Source organism: Pelobates fuscus, chromosome 7 (assembly GCF_036172605.1).
Source record: "Pelobates fuscus isolate aPelFus1 chromosome 7, aPelFus1.pri, whole genome shotgun sequence".
NCBI classification, from domain to species: Eukaryota; Metazoa; Chordata; class Amphibia; order Anura; family Pelobatidae; genus Pelobates; species Pelobates fuscus.
Genome location: NC_086323.1, coordinates 49,604,648 through 49,622,208, shown reverse-complemented (window position 1 = coordinate 49,622,208; position 17,561 = coordinate 49,604,648). Strand labels below are relative to the sequence as shown.

At 41.0% G+C, this 17,561-nt stretch overlaps 1 protein-coding gene across 2 annotated transcripts in view; it reads left to right on the top strand.

Annotated features, from left to right (window-relative positions):
* Positions 1 to 17,561, top strand: part of TNR (tenascin R) — a 450,249-nt gene that overhangs the window by 126,172 nt on the left and 306,516 nt on the right. For both annotated transcript variants that reach the window (XM_063428241.1, XM_063428240.1), the window contains exon 2: positions 15,597 to 15,673. The gene's annotated coding sequence lies outside the window, so the exon portion shown is untranslated. The remainder of the gene's footprint in view (positions 1 to 15,596; positions 15,674 to 17,561) is intronic.

Below are 17,561 nucleotides of genomic sequence, written 5' to 3'. Positions count from 1 at the left end.
GCCATTAACCGCTTGGATGAACGAGTGGGTATTTATTTTTTAGATACTTGGACCGTGTAGCTGGAAATATGGATGTCGCTGCATTAGATGAGATAATATAGATGTTTATTTTCATTTTTATTTGCCTCCATTACATGCACAGCTGCTGTGAAAACATTTTATATATTTTTATTTTCCATTTATTTCTCGGTGGATCAAAATCACGGTGACTTTGCTTGGCACCTTAAAGGGTTTCCTTTCAACATAAGTTATTTTATTTTCTTTACTGCTGTTTTTGTATTCTTTTATGCGTATTCGGTGTATTTTTATGGGATATTCTATGTCCTACTGTAAAAAATGCTTCTGCAAGAGGGTTTTGGCAGTTTTATGGATTCCCATATAACTGGTGTGATTTAAAGAATAAAATCACATTGTGCCATATAGTGGATTTACAAATTTGTCACAGCAGTAGGTCCTGGGAACACACTGGGAAAGATGTCCTAAGTTGTGATAAGTTGGAGAGATGTTATTTCACTAGGAACCCTTCTCTCAATGTGGAACTTAATATTATTCTATTGGTTAACAGAATAATACAAAACTGGTGGTGTACTTGGATGAAACCTACTTGTCGGTCGTTGGTGCTTGCAATGGCAAAACAAAATGAAATGCTGAAACTGCAGCCAGACTCTGTGTCAAAAGGGGCCTGCTGAAATCTGCACCCCTGTTCCTTGGTACCTCTGAAAATAGAACAGTGTTGCAAATAAGGCCTGATATACTGGTTGTCAGGACAGAAGAGCTGGCATTACCATTGAAGAGCCATCTCTGATGAGCTTTCCACAGCTGCAGGGGGTGGTACGGAGTTCGACAGGTCTTCTGGGTTACTTACAGTGCAGGCTACACCTCCTGCTGAAAGAAGCTCTCTGCATAGATTGGATTGGGGGCATTCAGAGGCATCGGCAACCCTGGTAATCAAGGTTTGAGCCCCGCATCACAGAAAAAAGATGTGTGAAAAGGCTAGATAGAGAAATCTACCCCTTAGTTCACCCTGTAACGCTCACCCTTACACAAACAAAGGCACCTTTTGTCACACTCACATCCCACACACACCCCACCTACAGTCACCCTGTCACACTTACTCCACTCATTCACACCACTTAGTCACCCTTTTACACTCACCCTACACAAACAGTCACCGTGTCACACTCATGCCACCCACACAGTCACCTTTCACAGGCACCATGTCACACTCACTCTGTCACAGTCACACTGCCACAGTCACCCTTCACACACAGCACAGCCTCACCATAAACACAATGCACACATCAAGTCCACAAGCAACCCCCTGTACACACAACACACTGCAAGCAGCTCCCCATACATAGTGTACAAACAACAAAGAAATGGTGATTTGGCGCTTAACCAAGACTAAGCCACTAAGCTCCCCATACATATTTGACACAAAGATACACAGACACACACAGACACAAATATGCATTCCAGGCACAGTCATAGTTGCACAAACACGTCAAACTCACAAGGATATGCATTGCTGGACACACACGCTCAGGCACATACACACTACACAATGCCAGACACGTGTATACAGGTACCAATAGAAAGTGATTGTGTATCTGTATCTGTCTGTGTACATTAGTGATGTACCGAACGGTTCGCTGGCGAATAGTTCCTGGCGAACATAGCGTGTTCGTGTTCGCCACGGCGGGCGAACATATGCGCGGTTTGATCCGCCCCTATTCATCATCATTGAGTAAACTTTGACCCTGTGCCTCACAGTCAGCAGACACATTACAGCCAATCAGCAGCAGACCCTCCCTTCCAGACCCTCCAGCCTCCTGTACAGCATCCATTTTAGATTCATTCTGAAGCTGCATTCTTAGTGAGAGGAGGGAAAGTGTAGCTGCTGCTGATTTAATAGGGAAATGGATAGCTAGGCTAGTGTATTCAGTGTCCACTACAGTCCTGAAGGACTCATCTGATCTCTGCTGTAAGGACAGCACCCCAAAAAGCCCTTTTTAGGGCTAGAACATCAGTCTGCTTTTTTTTCCTGTGTAATCTAATTGCAGTTGCCTGCCTGCCAGCTTCTGTGTCAGGCTCACAGTGGATACTGTGCCCACTTGCCCAGTGTCACAATAACTTGCATTTAAAAACAAAAAAAAATGTTTTCAGTGTAATAGATTGAATAGCAGTTAGTTGTCTGCAAGCGTCTGTGTGTCAGGCCTACAGAGTGTACTCTGCCAACCTCTGCCAGTGCACAGTGCCACTCATATCTGGTGTCACAATAGCTTGCATTTAAAAACAAAAAAGTTTTTTCACTGTTATAGATTGAATAGCAGTTAGTTGTCTTCAAGCGTGTGTGCCAGGCCTAAAGCGTCTACTCTGCCAACCTCTGCCAGTGCACAGTGCCACTCATATCTGGTGTCACAATAGCGTGCATTTAAAAACAAAAACATTTTTTTCACTGTAATAGATTGAATAGCAGTTAATTGTCTGCAAGCGTCTGTGTGTCAGGCCAACAGCGTGTACTCTGCCAACCTCTGCCAGTGCACAGTGCCACTCATATCTGGTGTCACAATAGCTTGCATTTAAAAACAAAAAAACTTTTTGACTGTAATCTAATAGCAGTCAGTGTCCTTCAAGCGGGTGTCAGGCCTACAGCGTGTACTCTGCCAACCTCTGCCAGTGCACAGTGCCACTCATATCTGGTGTCACAATAGCTTGCATTTAAAAACAAAAAAAGTTTTTGACTGTAATATAATAGCAGTCAGTGTCCTTCATAAGTGTGTGTCAGGCCTACAGCGTGTACTCTGCCAACCTCTGCCAGTGCACAATGCCACTCTTATCTGGTGTCGCAATAGATTGCATTTAAAAACCCAAAAACTTTTTCACTGTTATAGATTGAATAGCAGTTAGTTGTCTTCAAGCGGGTGTGTCAGGCCTACAGCGTGTACTCTGCCAACCTCTGCCAGTGCACAGTGCCACTCTTATCTGGTGTAACAATAGTATGCATTTAAAAACCCAAAAACTTTTTTGACTGTAATATAATAGCAGTCAGTGTCCTTCAAGGACAGGACGCTTTACAGACGTGTTGTTGATGGAGGACATGCAGAGCTTTTTAAGTCCTACGCATCGCCACAGCCCTTCGGGATCCACCCTCAGAGAACGACTTGACCGACAGGTAGCAGACTACCTCGCCTTAACTGCAGATATCGACACTCTGAGGAGCGATGAACCCCTTCACTACTGGGTGTGCAGGCTTGACCTGTGGCCTGAGCTATCCCAATTTGCGATAGAACTTCTGGCCTGCCCTGCTTCAAGTGTCCTGTCAGAAAGGACCTTCAGTGCAGCAGGAGATATTCACACTGCTAAGAGAAGTCGCCTAGGTCAAAAAAGTCTAGATTACCTCACCTTTATTAAGATGAATGAGGGATGGATCCCGAAGGGACTGACATTGGGCGATACATTCGACTAAAAAAGGCCTGATGAGATGAGCTGCCTTGGGCTCTGAATGCTGGTTGACTTGCGTGACTTATCGGCCACCAACTAGGGTTCAAGCCGCAATGTTTTAGGGCACTTTCTGCCTGGGAAACAAACATCAATTTTTCTGGCTGCTGCTACAGCAGCGGCTGCAACAATACCTAATTTTTCAGGCATGTGTACAAACCTAATTTTTCGGGCCTCTGGTGCTGCACTGTGGCTTCAAAAACCAAACCAAAAAAGGCACATAACAGGGATTAAACTGGTAGGAATAATACTACTTAACACACCTTTCTTATCTGGTGGCACATTAGATTGCACGCCAGGGTGCCCCAAATTTGAAGTAGGAGGACCGACCAAGCATCTTTTTCCATCTCCCGGTTCCTAAAATCGATGCCATATACACGTCCCCTGATAGGGCGCCAGCTCTTTATTCTCTTGGGCGCCAGCTCGTTATTCTCTTTTTCACTTCACTAGGGACACTTTACTGCACTATGGGCACTTAGACCCACTCTTTGTCTTGCACAGTGTTATTCCTAGCCAGCATCTGTGATGGGAAATCAGGCAGTCATCTAAACTTTAAGATTGAGCTTTAGCTTAGAACACCCTTGAAGGTGTTAAAGGAGATTAGGGCTAGTTTAGAGGATTCTTCTTAGACCTCTCTGAGTCTTTATAGCCCTTCTACCTATCCAGCATTTCTGGAAACTAGCTAAGAGAAAGGGTGGCTGTGTGTCTGTGATACATTTAACTTTATATCACCTTATTGACACTTTTTTTATGACAGCATCACTCCGGTCTCCATACTCTCTGCCTATACCCATCTATTTAGAGAGAATTTCCTTGCCCCTTGCAATATTATATAATAGGTAATAGTATTACCATTATTACACAATTAGCCACTGTAGGGGAATGAGTATAGTATCCCTTTGTTGTTTATAAATGATACAATAAAGACTTTTGTCCATTACTCAATTTACTTTAACAAAGGGTACTAACCACGGTATTAGGAAGCATTACTCTACTTTCCCTTTCTCCCTCTATTATACACCTATGCTCACTAGGATTTGTATGTATCACTTTATTATAGTTGTCTAACCTTTTCCTATGCCAGTTTTAGATCTCCTTCTTGGGAGATTTTGTCTTTTTTCAGTTTATTAGCATACCTGGGTATAAGCCCTCGGTGGGGCTGGCACCACCACCTGACCACATTTCCTTGTTTCTTCCACTCATACCGCTTTTTCCATCTTTGAAGGGGTTTGGCGAAACAAGGAAATAGTCCTCTACTCGTAACAGGGATTAAACTGATAAGAATAGTACTACTTAACACACCTTATAATAACGCAGAGAGAGGCAACGCAGAGAGAGGAGTCTGAAGAAGAGGAGTCAGAGGAGGAAGGTGGCTTTGAGGAGGTGGAAGACCAAACACAGCAGGCGTCCCAGGGGGCTTGTTGTCACCTTTCGGGGACCCTTGGTGTTGTGCGTGGCTGGGTGGAGGAAGAGACCTTCAATGACATCAGTGAGGACAAGGAACGGGACATGGCTAGATTGGTATCCAACCTTGTGCAAATGGGGAGTTTGCGGTTGTGCAAATGGACTGTTTGCGGTTGTTTGCGGTGCGTTAAACGGGGAGTTTGGTCTGTCACTGTGAAGCGGGCGTAACCCTTACACTACCTGATCGATACAACATCATACAGTAGGTCCCCCCACTCATCATTTTTATGGCCCCCACTCACCGCTCAAAGGTGGGGGCGGGCGGGAGGACAGTAGGTCCCCCCATTGTGATTTATGGCCCCCACCAACCGCGCAGAGGTGGGGGCCGGGGGGGAGGACAGTACAGTGGCGGATCCAGAAGCTAATCTCGGGAGGGGCACTGGCAGATTATTTTAAGAAACAATCCAGGCACAATAACCACTACAGCTCTCTGTAGTGGTTTTGGTGCCAGGAGTTGCTGTGGCGCCCTCCCAGAGTAAGTAGTCAAACTGTTTAAAAAAATGTTTGATAACTTACCCATGTCTGCCGGGATAGGGGTTGTAGTGTGTATGTGTGTGAGGGGTGCAGTGTGTGTGAGGGTCGCAGTATGTGTATGAAGGGGTAGTGCGTGTGTGAGAGGGGTGCAGTGTATGTATGGGGTAGCAATATGTATATTGGGAGCAGTGTGTTTGTGTGTAAATGGTGCAGTGTGTGTATTGGGAGCAGTGTGTTTGTGCGTGAGTGGTGCAGTGTGTTTTTGTGTGAGGGGTGCTGTGTGTGTGTATGGGGGGCAGTGAGTGTATTGGGGGCTATGTGTAAGGGGGGCTGTGTGTGTGTGTGTAAGGGGGGCTGTGTGTGTGTGTGTAAGGGGGGCTGTGTGTGTGTGTGTAAGGGGGGCTGTGTGTGTGTGTGTAAGGGGGGCTGTGTGTGTGTGTAAGGGGGGCTATGTGTGTAAGGGGGGCTATGTATGTAAGGGGGGGCTGTGTGTGTAAGGGGGGGGCTGTGTGTGTATGGGGGGGCTGTGTGTGTAAGGGGGGGCTGTGTGTGTAAGGGGGGGCTGTGTATGTAAGGGGGGTGTGGGTAAGGGGGGGGGACTGTTTATGTAAGGGGGGACTGTTTATGTAAGGGGGGGCTGTGTATGTAAGAGGGGGGCTGTGTATGTAAGAGGGGGGCTGTGTAGGTAAGGGGGGGGGCTGTGTAGGTAAGGGGGGGGCTGTGTAGGTAAGGGGGGGCTGTGTAGGTAAGGGGGGGGCTGTGTAGGTAAGGGGGGGCTGTGTAGGTAAGGGGGGGCTGTGTAGGTAAGGGGGGGCTGTGTATGTAAGGGGGGGCTGTGTAGGTAAGAGGGGGGGTTGTGTAGGTAAGGGGGGGCTGTGTATGTAAGGGGGGGCTGTGTATGTAAGGGGGGGCTGTGTAGGTAAGGGGGGGCTGTGTATGTAAGGGGGGGCTGTGCAGGTAAGGGGGGCTGTGTGGTGCAGTGTGTGAGGGGATAGGGGGGCAGATAAAATATATATTTTTTTGTTTTCATTATTAAATAATTAAATAAATAAAGCTAATGTCCCCCCTCCCTTCTTACCTTTGCTGAGGGAGGGGGAGACATTGCTTTCTCTTCCATTCCCTGGTGGTTCTAGTGGGGGAGTGAACTCTAACCTGCAGCTCAGGCTAGAGTTCACTCTCGCGAGAACGGAGCGTTGCCATGGTAACGCTCCGTGCTCGCGAGAGGAGAACCCGGCGGAGCTGCAGATAAGAGCTCCCCCGGGTTCTCTCTCTCACTCCCTCCCCTGCCGGCCGCCCAGCAATCTGCCTGTGTGGGCCGGGGAGGGAGATCACTGATCTCCGGTCCGTGCAGGCAATCAGCAGGGCTGGTGCTTGGATAGCACCAGCCCTACGTGGGCCGGCAGGGGAGAGCCTCAGGCAGCAATATTTTCTCGGGGGGGGCAATTGCCCCGTTGCCCCCCCCTGGATCCGCCAATGGGACAGTAGGTCCCCCCCCTTATCCTTATTTACTGAATATTCCCCTGTATAACAATGTTTGGCATTTAGTGAATATTCCCTATTCTGCTCTGTGTCAGTGTGTATCAGGGTCTCTGAGGACAGGTGTCAATCCATACCTGCCAAGTGACCCTATGTATGAGGAACAGTCCCTATTCTGCTCTGTGTCAGTGTGTATCAGGGTCCCTGAGGACAGGTGTCAATCCATATCTGCCAAGTGACCCTATGTAGGGGGAACAGTCCCTATTCTGCTCTGTGTCAGTGTGTATCAGGGTCTCTGAGGACAGGTGTCAATACATATCTGCCAAGTGACCCTATGTAGGGGGAACAGTCCCTATTCTGCTCTGTGTCAGTGTGTATCAGGGTCCCTGAGGACAGGTGTCAATCCATATCTGCCAAGTGACCCTATGTAGGGGGAACAGTCCCTATTCTGCTCTGTGTCAGTGTGTATCAGGGTCTCTGAGGACAGGTGTCAATCCATATGTCAAGGTGTCAATATGTCATATGTCAGGTGTCAATCCATATCCATTGTGGTTTAGGAATGTTAGGTGATTTATGCCCTTTATGGATTAAAACCAGACTCTGCATCAACTGTGTAATTTTCCATGGGAGTTTTGCCATGGATCCCCTTCCGGCATGCCACAGTCCAGGTGTTAGTCCCCTTGAAACAACTTTTCCATCACTATTGTGGCCAGAAAGAGTCCCTGTGGGTTTTAAAATTCGCCTGCCCATTGAAGTCTATGGGGGTTCGCCCGGTTCGCCGGTTCGCGAATATTTGCGGAAGTTCGCGTTCGCCGTTCGCGAACAGAAAATTTTATGTTTGCGACATCACTAGTGTACATCTGTGTGTTATTGTGTGTCTCTGTGTATGTAGGTGTGTGCATTTTATTACAGTGTGTTTATGTTTGGGCTATGTATTTACAACACTGTTTTCTTATATATAAGCATTATTTGGTACAATTTTTTTTTAAAGATTTTATGTCTAACCAAAAAGATTGTTTTGGTTTCCATTAAATAATGCACTACCTATGCACACTGAAACAAAGAAATACATTTAAAAAATACTTTTCCACGATACCCAAAATACTTGAATTCTTAGGATAATTTTTTGTTTTTGGCAAATTGCTTGATAGTGAAGGAGTTAAGAATAAATGATAGCTGCACTGAGATGATATGGCCATCTCTGACACTAAAGGTATACAAGTTCAGGCCTGCTATCGTCCATGGTTTTTTTTTGCCTAATCTGCACCGTTAAATACCGAACTAAGCCCCAAGGTTGATAGCGGACTCACTGGCAACCCAGGATATACTGTGGTTGTATGTTCCAGCTGTTACAGAGTATACTAACTAGTGTGTTCCACTGGTTACACCCTTAAATAAATATGGTTCTTAAAGTGGATCAGCACGACTTATTCTTGCATGGATTTAAAGACCTTAGAAAGAGACAGGACAACACACTTCTTGCTGGCAACTTGTTGAATTACTATATTTTGCAGCTATAAGCTTCCCTTAAAGACCACAACATACAACGGAAATGTATTTACAATTATTTACACCAATGAGAATGCGAACTGAGATAGGGTTAGCATATACCCACAGAAAGAGGGCCATAAATAATGCTTTACTTGTCAATACCGACGTGGGATGGGAGACCTAAGCCCTGACTTAAGGATGCAAATTCAGTTGTGTTTATTATCCCTGGGGTCATTTGTTCTGATAACACAAAACATTAACTTTGGACATTCCAAGGGAAAGGCTAGTCTCCCACCTCCCCCCTCCTGTGTTAATAAACCCTTCAAACTTCCAACCTAATGTCTGTAAAACACATGTTGAATTGCCTTAATTCTCTGGGTCTTTCTTTAGGGCATACAATGCAGCTTAGACTATAACATAAATAAATAACACACGTTACATAGGCCATTTTGTCACATTCATATTTTGAAAATGTACACAATTTTGCTTTTTTAACATTCTATACATGCAGTTGCTGTTCTACATTAACTGCATTTGCTAGCTATGCAACACATTATATTTCAAATGTATGTAAATAGTAAATAGCTCCATAAACCTACCTCCATCTAAACCTATAGGTTGTTGAATATTACATCCTTTTAAAGCTACATCTTTTTTTGTTGCAGTTTAATTGCTGTGTGCTCATATTTATTAGAGAAGTACTCAACTTAGTACTTTAAAGTGATTCTTGCATTTCAGGATTTTATGCTTCTTTAAAATAGTTACTTTAGATGCTTCCTATCCTTGCAAATAAAAACATTTATATAGATTTACACTTTACATGTTCTTTTTTTAGGTTTCTGTCCTCTCTAGACATGTGCACCAGTGAAATTTTCGTTTCGTACGAATGATTTCGTACTAAATAAAAATTTCATTCGTCAATCCCGAATTTTGTTTTCAAACGAGATTCATTAAAAGAAAAAACAATACATTTTTGTCCTGTAGGAAGAAAATAACACTGCGCATGCTCTAAAAAAAAAGGAAGGAGCAAGCAGCGCTACCAACTCTGATACTGATACTGATTTACATGTAGTGTTAAATGACACTGCTCGCTGTTTAGTCGACATGGGGTATGCAGGAGGAATTAGCCTCCCTTTTTCATAGAGACCCTCATAGGTTTTAATGCGGGGGAAGGGGGTAGGAAATAATATTATTACAAGGAGTGAGCTGGAAGCGCTGCCAGGTCCCTACTTGTTTTTTTTTTGAGCATGCGCAGTGTTATTTCTCCGTGCTGTGGGGGTTAATTCCCCTGCAGCACGGAGTCTATTAAATGTATAAAATGAAATGAAAAGGTAATGCATTCGGCATTTGCCCTTTAATTTTGTTTATATTTCGTATATAGGGCTTTCATTTACGTTTTAGTAAACAAATACGAAAAAAACTGAATTTTCAGATGAAATCGTATTCGTACGAAAACGAATGGACATGTCTAGTCCTCTCTACGTTTAAATGAAGTTTACATTTTCAGGCTTTTTTTTATATGTTTGTGCCTGGGTTTAATTAAATATGTCAAAATCTTCTTGGACCACAAACTGTTAAGATTCCTCTAGTTAGCATTTAATTAAAATATTTTAAAAAAATGAAAGATTACTTAGTAATGTAGCAAGGATAACCCTGTAAACATAACCCAGTGTATCTGCATCTTTGATCACAGATGACACCTATTTAATGGATCTCAATTCTTATTTTAAGATTTTCACCACAGATATGAAAACACACTTTGGGACTCACCTCACATTCTTTTAAGCAGGGTGTTAAAAGATAATAATAAAAACAAGAAATAAGTGTCTGTGAATACATGTTAGCTCACACTTGCAGACACATAAGTAGCAAAAAATAGATTTTCATTCTCCAACTATTTTCTATGTATGTGTTTAGCTATATTTTCTCAGAGAGACTTAAACTTCCAGACCAGTACTGGTGCCATACTGTTGCAACCTACAAGGTAAAAAAAATTACAGAACATGGCTGGTTTCCAGTCACTGGTCCTTTTGGATCACAACCCATGTTATGTGTCATGGATCACACTACTTAAAGCATGCCTGAGACTTAGTTCTAGGAACGAAAGTGTTAAAACCTCATTAATTGTCTTCGCAAGACTAAAAATAATGACTAAAAAAATCCAGCTTAATACAATTCACCTTAACTCTAGTATCAAAAGCTGCCACCACCAAGTCAATTGATAATGGGGTGCATCAGTCGGACTTTCAAATCCAGACTAACAAGCAAGTATTGGCCAACTCACCTGATATCGTGGATGTAGAAAAGGAACGGAAGACTGCAGTGGTTGTGGAAGCAGCATTACCCAGTGACTATAACATCTAGAAGAAGGAATATGAGAAGGTGGACTGCGCAAACCCCATAGGCTCCCAGGCCTCTGGTAGGAGCCGAGAATGAGGACTACACAAATATATATATATATATATATATATATATATATACCACCAAGGAGTGGTGTGAAAATCAAGTTATACATAAATATAAATATATTTATGCGGGCACTCACCCTTGATCTGTAATTCATTCATCCAAACTGTGTGTGTGTGTGTGTTACCCCCATCCTTTGCCCACTCCTGCACTGTATCACCTTGATAAAGACCCAGGAGGGTCGAAACGTTGATTTTCTTTAATGCACTGATTTAAAAATCTCAGAGAGTGCTCCCATTTCTTTCTTGAGATATATATATATATATATATATATATATATATATATAAATATATATTGCGGAGAATCCTTTATAACATGGGTGCATGTCACTGACCATATGCGCCTCTTGCTGAACACATCATGTGTGTAAACCTACATAAAACGAAATAAAACTTTGACAAAGCCATGGGGTATAATGAAATTCAATAAACTGTTTATGGAAAGATCTTTGTAATCCTATCTAGCAGTGACACCATGCTTAGAATAATCTCTTTAGTTCACTACAATGTATGTATCATGGGTTTTGGAGAATATTATTCACATATTAAATTCTAAAATACAATTCTTGCTCTAAAAATAAAATTTAAATTTTTGTTTTACAGCTTATACATAGATTGAATTTTAACATGGTTTTCCGAAGGCTAGGTTCTCCGTGGATCCCAAGCCTCTTATCCCATGTTTTCTTTAAACCAGATTTAATTCACTTACCTATTCCTTTTATAGTAAAGAATATTTAAACATATCTACAGAAATGTTCTTAGGTTTCAAAATACTCCTGCATTTGACAACAAAAGTGGATGAATGGATGAATAGTGCATCAACTTAGAAACTAAAATAACTGTAACAGCAGGTGATTTATTTAACAAGTCTTTGAAATTTGTAAAAAGAATGTCTTTGTGGTGTCACATTTTTAATTTTTATACTGTAATTTTATTAATCACATAATATTGCATTCCTTGTGAAAAATAGATTAGAATGTACCTCTGTGATATAACATTTCTGATTGAACTTTTCATTTTTCAGTCCCCCCCCCATTGTTAGAATATAAGGTGATTATAAATGTCTGTATTTTTTGCAGTTTTGTGATTAAATTATTATATCTTTATTTTTTTCTGTTAATACACTGGATTGTATTGGGGCACATGTAAAACCAACTAGACTCTCTAGTGGCAGAACTAAAGAAGACATGAAAAACTATTAATATAGGTGCTATAGTGATGCAAGCATTTTTTCCCCACTTTCGCAAGGATGGCCAAAAGGTAGTTTCCCATCCTACAACTCCCACAATGCTTAGCCAGCTGGGTACCCTGCCCATCCTTGCAGGGTTGTATTTAGCACTGAGCAGCTGTTTGTGTGCTTCAATGTAAGCATGTGTTTGTATGTGTTTGTAGGGGTGAATTTGTGTGTAGTGTTGTGTGTTTTTATGTACTGTTGTAAATGTTTAGTAAAAGATACACAGACGCACAGATTCACACACTGAGGCTGTTGGGAGTCGGAGTCTCTCCTAGTCTGCACTTCCTCCTCTCTACCTCTCCTGTGCGGTGCTCTCTGTTAGCTCGGAGGAAGTGACTTGCTCTGACATCATTATAGGGACCCAGTCGTGCTATTAAAGGGTCGCAGTGCTGAACGGACTCCTGAGGACACATTGCCATTGGATGTCCCTTACTAAATGGGCGTCTTCAGTGTGCGGACCCCAGCGCAGTAGTTCCACCAACGAGACTCACTATATTACATCATATTTGGATACATTTAGAGATACGTAAGAATCACACATACATACGCATAGGATTTCACAATATTGTAGTGTTCAAGTGACCCTCTAGGTTGGAGCTGCTTGTATAATGCATACAGAATACAGAGTACGTTAATGAGATACTCCAGTCATTACTGCTTCTGTAATGAGCATCGCCATTATTACAGGTATGGGGTATTTTTGTAGACAGAAGGAGACAAACCCTTTCAGAGGCACTGAAATTTTAAATATATATATGAAAACAAGGGGCTGGCTGCACTCACCTGAACATGCTTAAATGGGGTGCTGCTGGGGGCCAATAAGTACAGTAAAAATGAAAACCCAGCGCACTCCCTTATCTACTAAACAGCTAATTTGGTGCTGACAGATTTTGCTAGTTTTATTAAAAACCTAATCTAGGCAAAAAATAATGGGGGTTTAGTTAAATTATATGATCATACATTGTATAAGCCTGCCACAACGTCAATGTACACCATTTCTGGCAGGTCCTACTCTTACAACCAACTGTCTACTAAATGAGCTACTCACTTGGGGAAATCCTTCCATCTTGCAGTACAAGGCTAAATAGGCTAAATAGGGTCCTGAGATGAGGCACCTGTGACAGGGAGGGGTGCAAAACCAAGGAGCTGGCCTGACTCCTAAATATATATATGGGAAAACAAGGGGCTGGCTGCACTCACTTGAACATGCTTACATGCTTACATGGGGTGCTGCTGGGGGCCAATAAGTACAGTAAAAATGAAAACCCAGCACACTCCCTTATCTACTAAACAGCTACTTTGGTGCTGACAGATTTTGCTAGTTTTATTAAAAACACCTAATCTAGGCAAATAATGGGGGTTTAGTTACATTATATGATCATACATTACATAAGCCTGCCACAACGTTAATGTACCCCATATATATGGTTTCTGGAAGATTAGGAACCTCACTATGAATGCCTTTATTTCGTCTTGGTTGGACCGTCACTTAGCTTTACACATAGGTGCCAACGGTCTTAATTTTGCATGGACAGTAGTGCGCCTGTCCAGTATTCTCAAATCTGCTGAGCAGATATCAGGAAGCTGTAGGGGACAGGGCACTAGGACCATGCACCAATACATACAGTACACACATATATATTGTGCACACACATATACACATATAGACATGCAATTCCATATATTTACGGTATGTGCACACAATGCGATCTGACAAGTGGTGTAAAGCTATAAATGTGGAGAAATCGTCATGGAAACCACTGGAATTGGCAGGAACAATCCAAACTAGACACGCTATCATTAGAGCTGTATTGGAGAGCTTTTCCGGATCAGCTATTTTAGTCTCCGTTTTGCTATTCGGCTTTGAATTTGCTACAATAGTTAAAAATACCACAAATTAAGGTTCTCCTAACTTAATGAAATAATGATAATGTAGATGCTCTTTACAAGGCAGTGTTTTTTTTATTGTTTTTTTTTTTATGTAAGATGTTGAAGTCCTGATGGAGCACATTCATTTTTCCGACAAGTATTGCATATTGTAGATATCTTTTTGTAGCCACCCTTATATATGTTTATGTCTCACTTTAATTTACTATAGTTGGGAGGTTTGTAAATAACTGAGAATTCTCCCTTAATGGTCACCTTTAAATTAGAACGTTCCCTGGGTGCACGCCGTAATAAATGTCCTGCGCACACCTACATTGCTGAGGCTGTCTAATCACCTACCTAGTAATGGCAAAATGTTGGAAGCAGGTGCGAAGTTTCAAAGTGTGTTTGTGTATCCGAAGTGCGTAAATGAATCAGAAATAATCATATTTGTGAGTTGTTTTGTAAATCAGATAAGAAATATGAAAGCATATCTGGATATAGAATGGAAATGCAAAACGGAACCTAAATGTGCATTTTATGTCATTTAAGAGCAATAGTGAGTATTGCCTCCGAACTGTGTAAGAAAGAGGCATAATGGCTTCAACCTAGTGTTTATTTTCAGTTTCTGACTTTGTGTGTTACATCCCCGTTGGGTCAGTCACCGTTATTAGCCACCAGATGCTTAGTTTTCTTTGACACAAGATTTAAACAGGATTTGACTCTTTACAGAGTTCCACTTTTAGGATAAAGATTGCGTGTGGATGTCAATTTAAAGTCTAAATCAGATGGCAAAGTGTAGCTTCATACCAGGGTTTATATAGAAGCTAAATGTGGCCAAGTTGTAACCTTACATAGATTTTAGGTTTCAAAGGATCTGCCAATTATAAGTTTTTTTACTACCATTACTACCACAATAGGGTATACACTTTTTTTCTACTTTAATTTACGAAATTAAATATAGTCTATAGCATCTCACACAACTGAACAAAAGCAAATAAAGTTACCTGTGCATATGAGTGTTCCCCCTGGTTGGCGTTCGCCTATACGAAATGGCGGCCACCCAGGGGAGCACTCATTAATTACTTACCTTGCGGTTTTGCACGTATGTTACAGGTGTGAACGGTCTAATTGATTGGTGTGAACATTCTAATGGGGTAAAAGGTTGGTCCCCATTCGGGAGACGAACGGATTTCGTTCGTATGAACGCTCCCAAACGGGAAATAGAGCACTGTATGAAACACAGGGAAACAAGGGGAACCACACGAATAAGCAGTGGGCACACATGGATATGGCACTCAGTGATGGCGTTCCGTCACAGTCCCCATTGCTTTTCTATGAGCATCAACAAGTAATGCTCTTATTGGAGGAACAGTTGCCCAGTGTAGTACATCTTGACACTGGGAAAACAAGTAAGTTTAAAATGATCTAAAGGCATAAAGAAACACTCCAACCTTAAATTTAAATATATTTATGTTTAACGCCAGAATGTTCCTTTAAGAAGCATATCAATTATAAACCATTCCAATCATTGACATTTGGCATCAAAGGCATCTCACACCATGACGAATAGATGTCCTCATTAATTTAGTGTGAACTCATATCTTGGTTATCTTCTGTTTAGGCACAAGGGGTTCCTGGTCACAGAAACAATCTTAAGGGATCTTTCATAGAGGAACCATTTCTGGCACTGACTTTGGAGTAAGTAAAGACACATTTATAAAATGTTTTCAAGTTTTAAAATATTTGTAGAGATGTCATATTTTTTTTTTCTAATAATGAATAAGCGATAGGTCTGCTTTGGAGATTGTTTAATATAATAAGTGCATTGCTCATAATGTGATCTAGATATTTGGTGGAGTATTTGAGAACTGTTGGTTTCTGTATTTCAACCTCTAGTAAACAGGTATGTAATAAATCTTCAAGCTGTGATGAATTTGATATGTTTGTTTAGGTTATGGTATTATAAGCAAGAAAGCACAAATTTGAGGTATTGCAAGACTTAAACATTTAAAATATGAGGAGAATAGAATGAAAAGGAAACTTTGGCAACCTTCACATTTTTGGTTAATGGGAAATTTATGAAGTGTGATTAGTACCGGTTTCCTGATTTTTAATTTTACGTTTTGTGATTAGGGAGATTAGGGTTCCCCCTAATCTCCCTAATCACAAAACATAAAATTATAAATGGTTCAAAGGTGACAACTGTCTTGTAATAATAAAACTTTAGAGGGCCAACTGACAGCAAAAGAGGACTGACCATTCTATTCTGTAGAGGTCAGTGGTCATTGCAGGCCTTCTTTAAATATGTAAAATTTCATTTTTTTTATTGTCCAGTTTTATGCTTATGGACTGAGAATAGCTTGGGTCTTGACCCCTTAAGGACACATGACATGTGTGACATGTCATGATTCCCTTTTATTCTAGAAATGTGGTCCTTAAGGGGTTAAATAGGTTTAAATAAATTGCCCTTGAAATTTTAAGTAACATATTATAAAGAAAGGTGTGTTAATGATTTCAGACTAATTGTCTATAAGATGCAAATTTTACAATGAGTAATTTTGCCAAAATATTGATAACACGGTATACTTATATATAAACTTGTACATAAATAAATAAATACATCTATATTTTACATTGCTAAAATACAAATAAATATATTTTCTGTTTATTGAGCCTCATTTTTTTTTTTTTTTTTTTTAAATGTCTTATTAAAATCAAGTCTGGAAGATATAAAACCACTCCTTCTACCAGAGCATGTTAGAGAGTTTCATTAGAAACCTATTAAGGTTATCCATATTTAAATACAAGTCCTGTTGTAAGAGAGATGAAAAGGTACACCGAGAAGTCTAATGTTCCAAGAGTAAATTTTTTATTATTATAATTCTATTAATGTGTAAGAAATGTTGAAATTTAAATTGTGTAATGTATCCTGGTAACTGAGAATTAATTTGTGAACCCAGAAACATGGAAGTGGTCCCACAAGAGATTGGCCTAGTTAGGTCACTTTCAAAAAAATAAAAAATAAAATAGTTTTCCCCTGAGGAGAAATTAAATTGCACACTGATGGCTTCTGGGTGTGCAACCTGTGTAGAGATAAGTTGTCCTCTATGTGTTTTCTTAAAATTGGGGATGGCACTCTGACCTGTCTATCAAGGTTACTCAATAGAATTGTGAAAGAAAAAAGAATGGAATGACACACATTTCCAACAAAGTGCCTCCAGACCTGGACAAAGTCCAGCATACCAGTAACGATAAAGAAAATGGACTAGGCATATTAAGTGGGTTCAGATTTATTAGGATAGTCCGTGAAATGTTTCAGCCCCAGAAGGCTTGAGAAAGGCTCTTTTTCGGGAGCTATAACATTGCATGAACTATTCTAATAAACCTGCCTGAAATTTTTACATGCCCAGTTCAATCTCTTTATGGTTACTAGAATTGTGAAAGAGTCACTCCAACTATTTTAGTTATATACCTTGAGGTATAGTTATTGTTTACAGTTTTATTCACTAAAGCGAGAATTGTCTGGAATAAAAAAAGTGAATTCCAAGTGAACTTCACATGTAAGACTAAAATATTTGAATTGGGA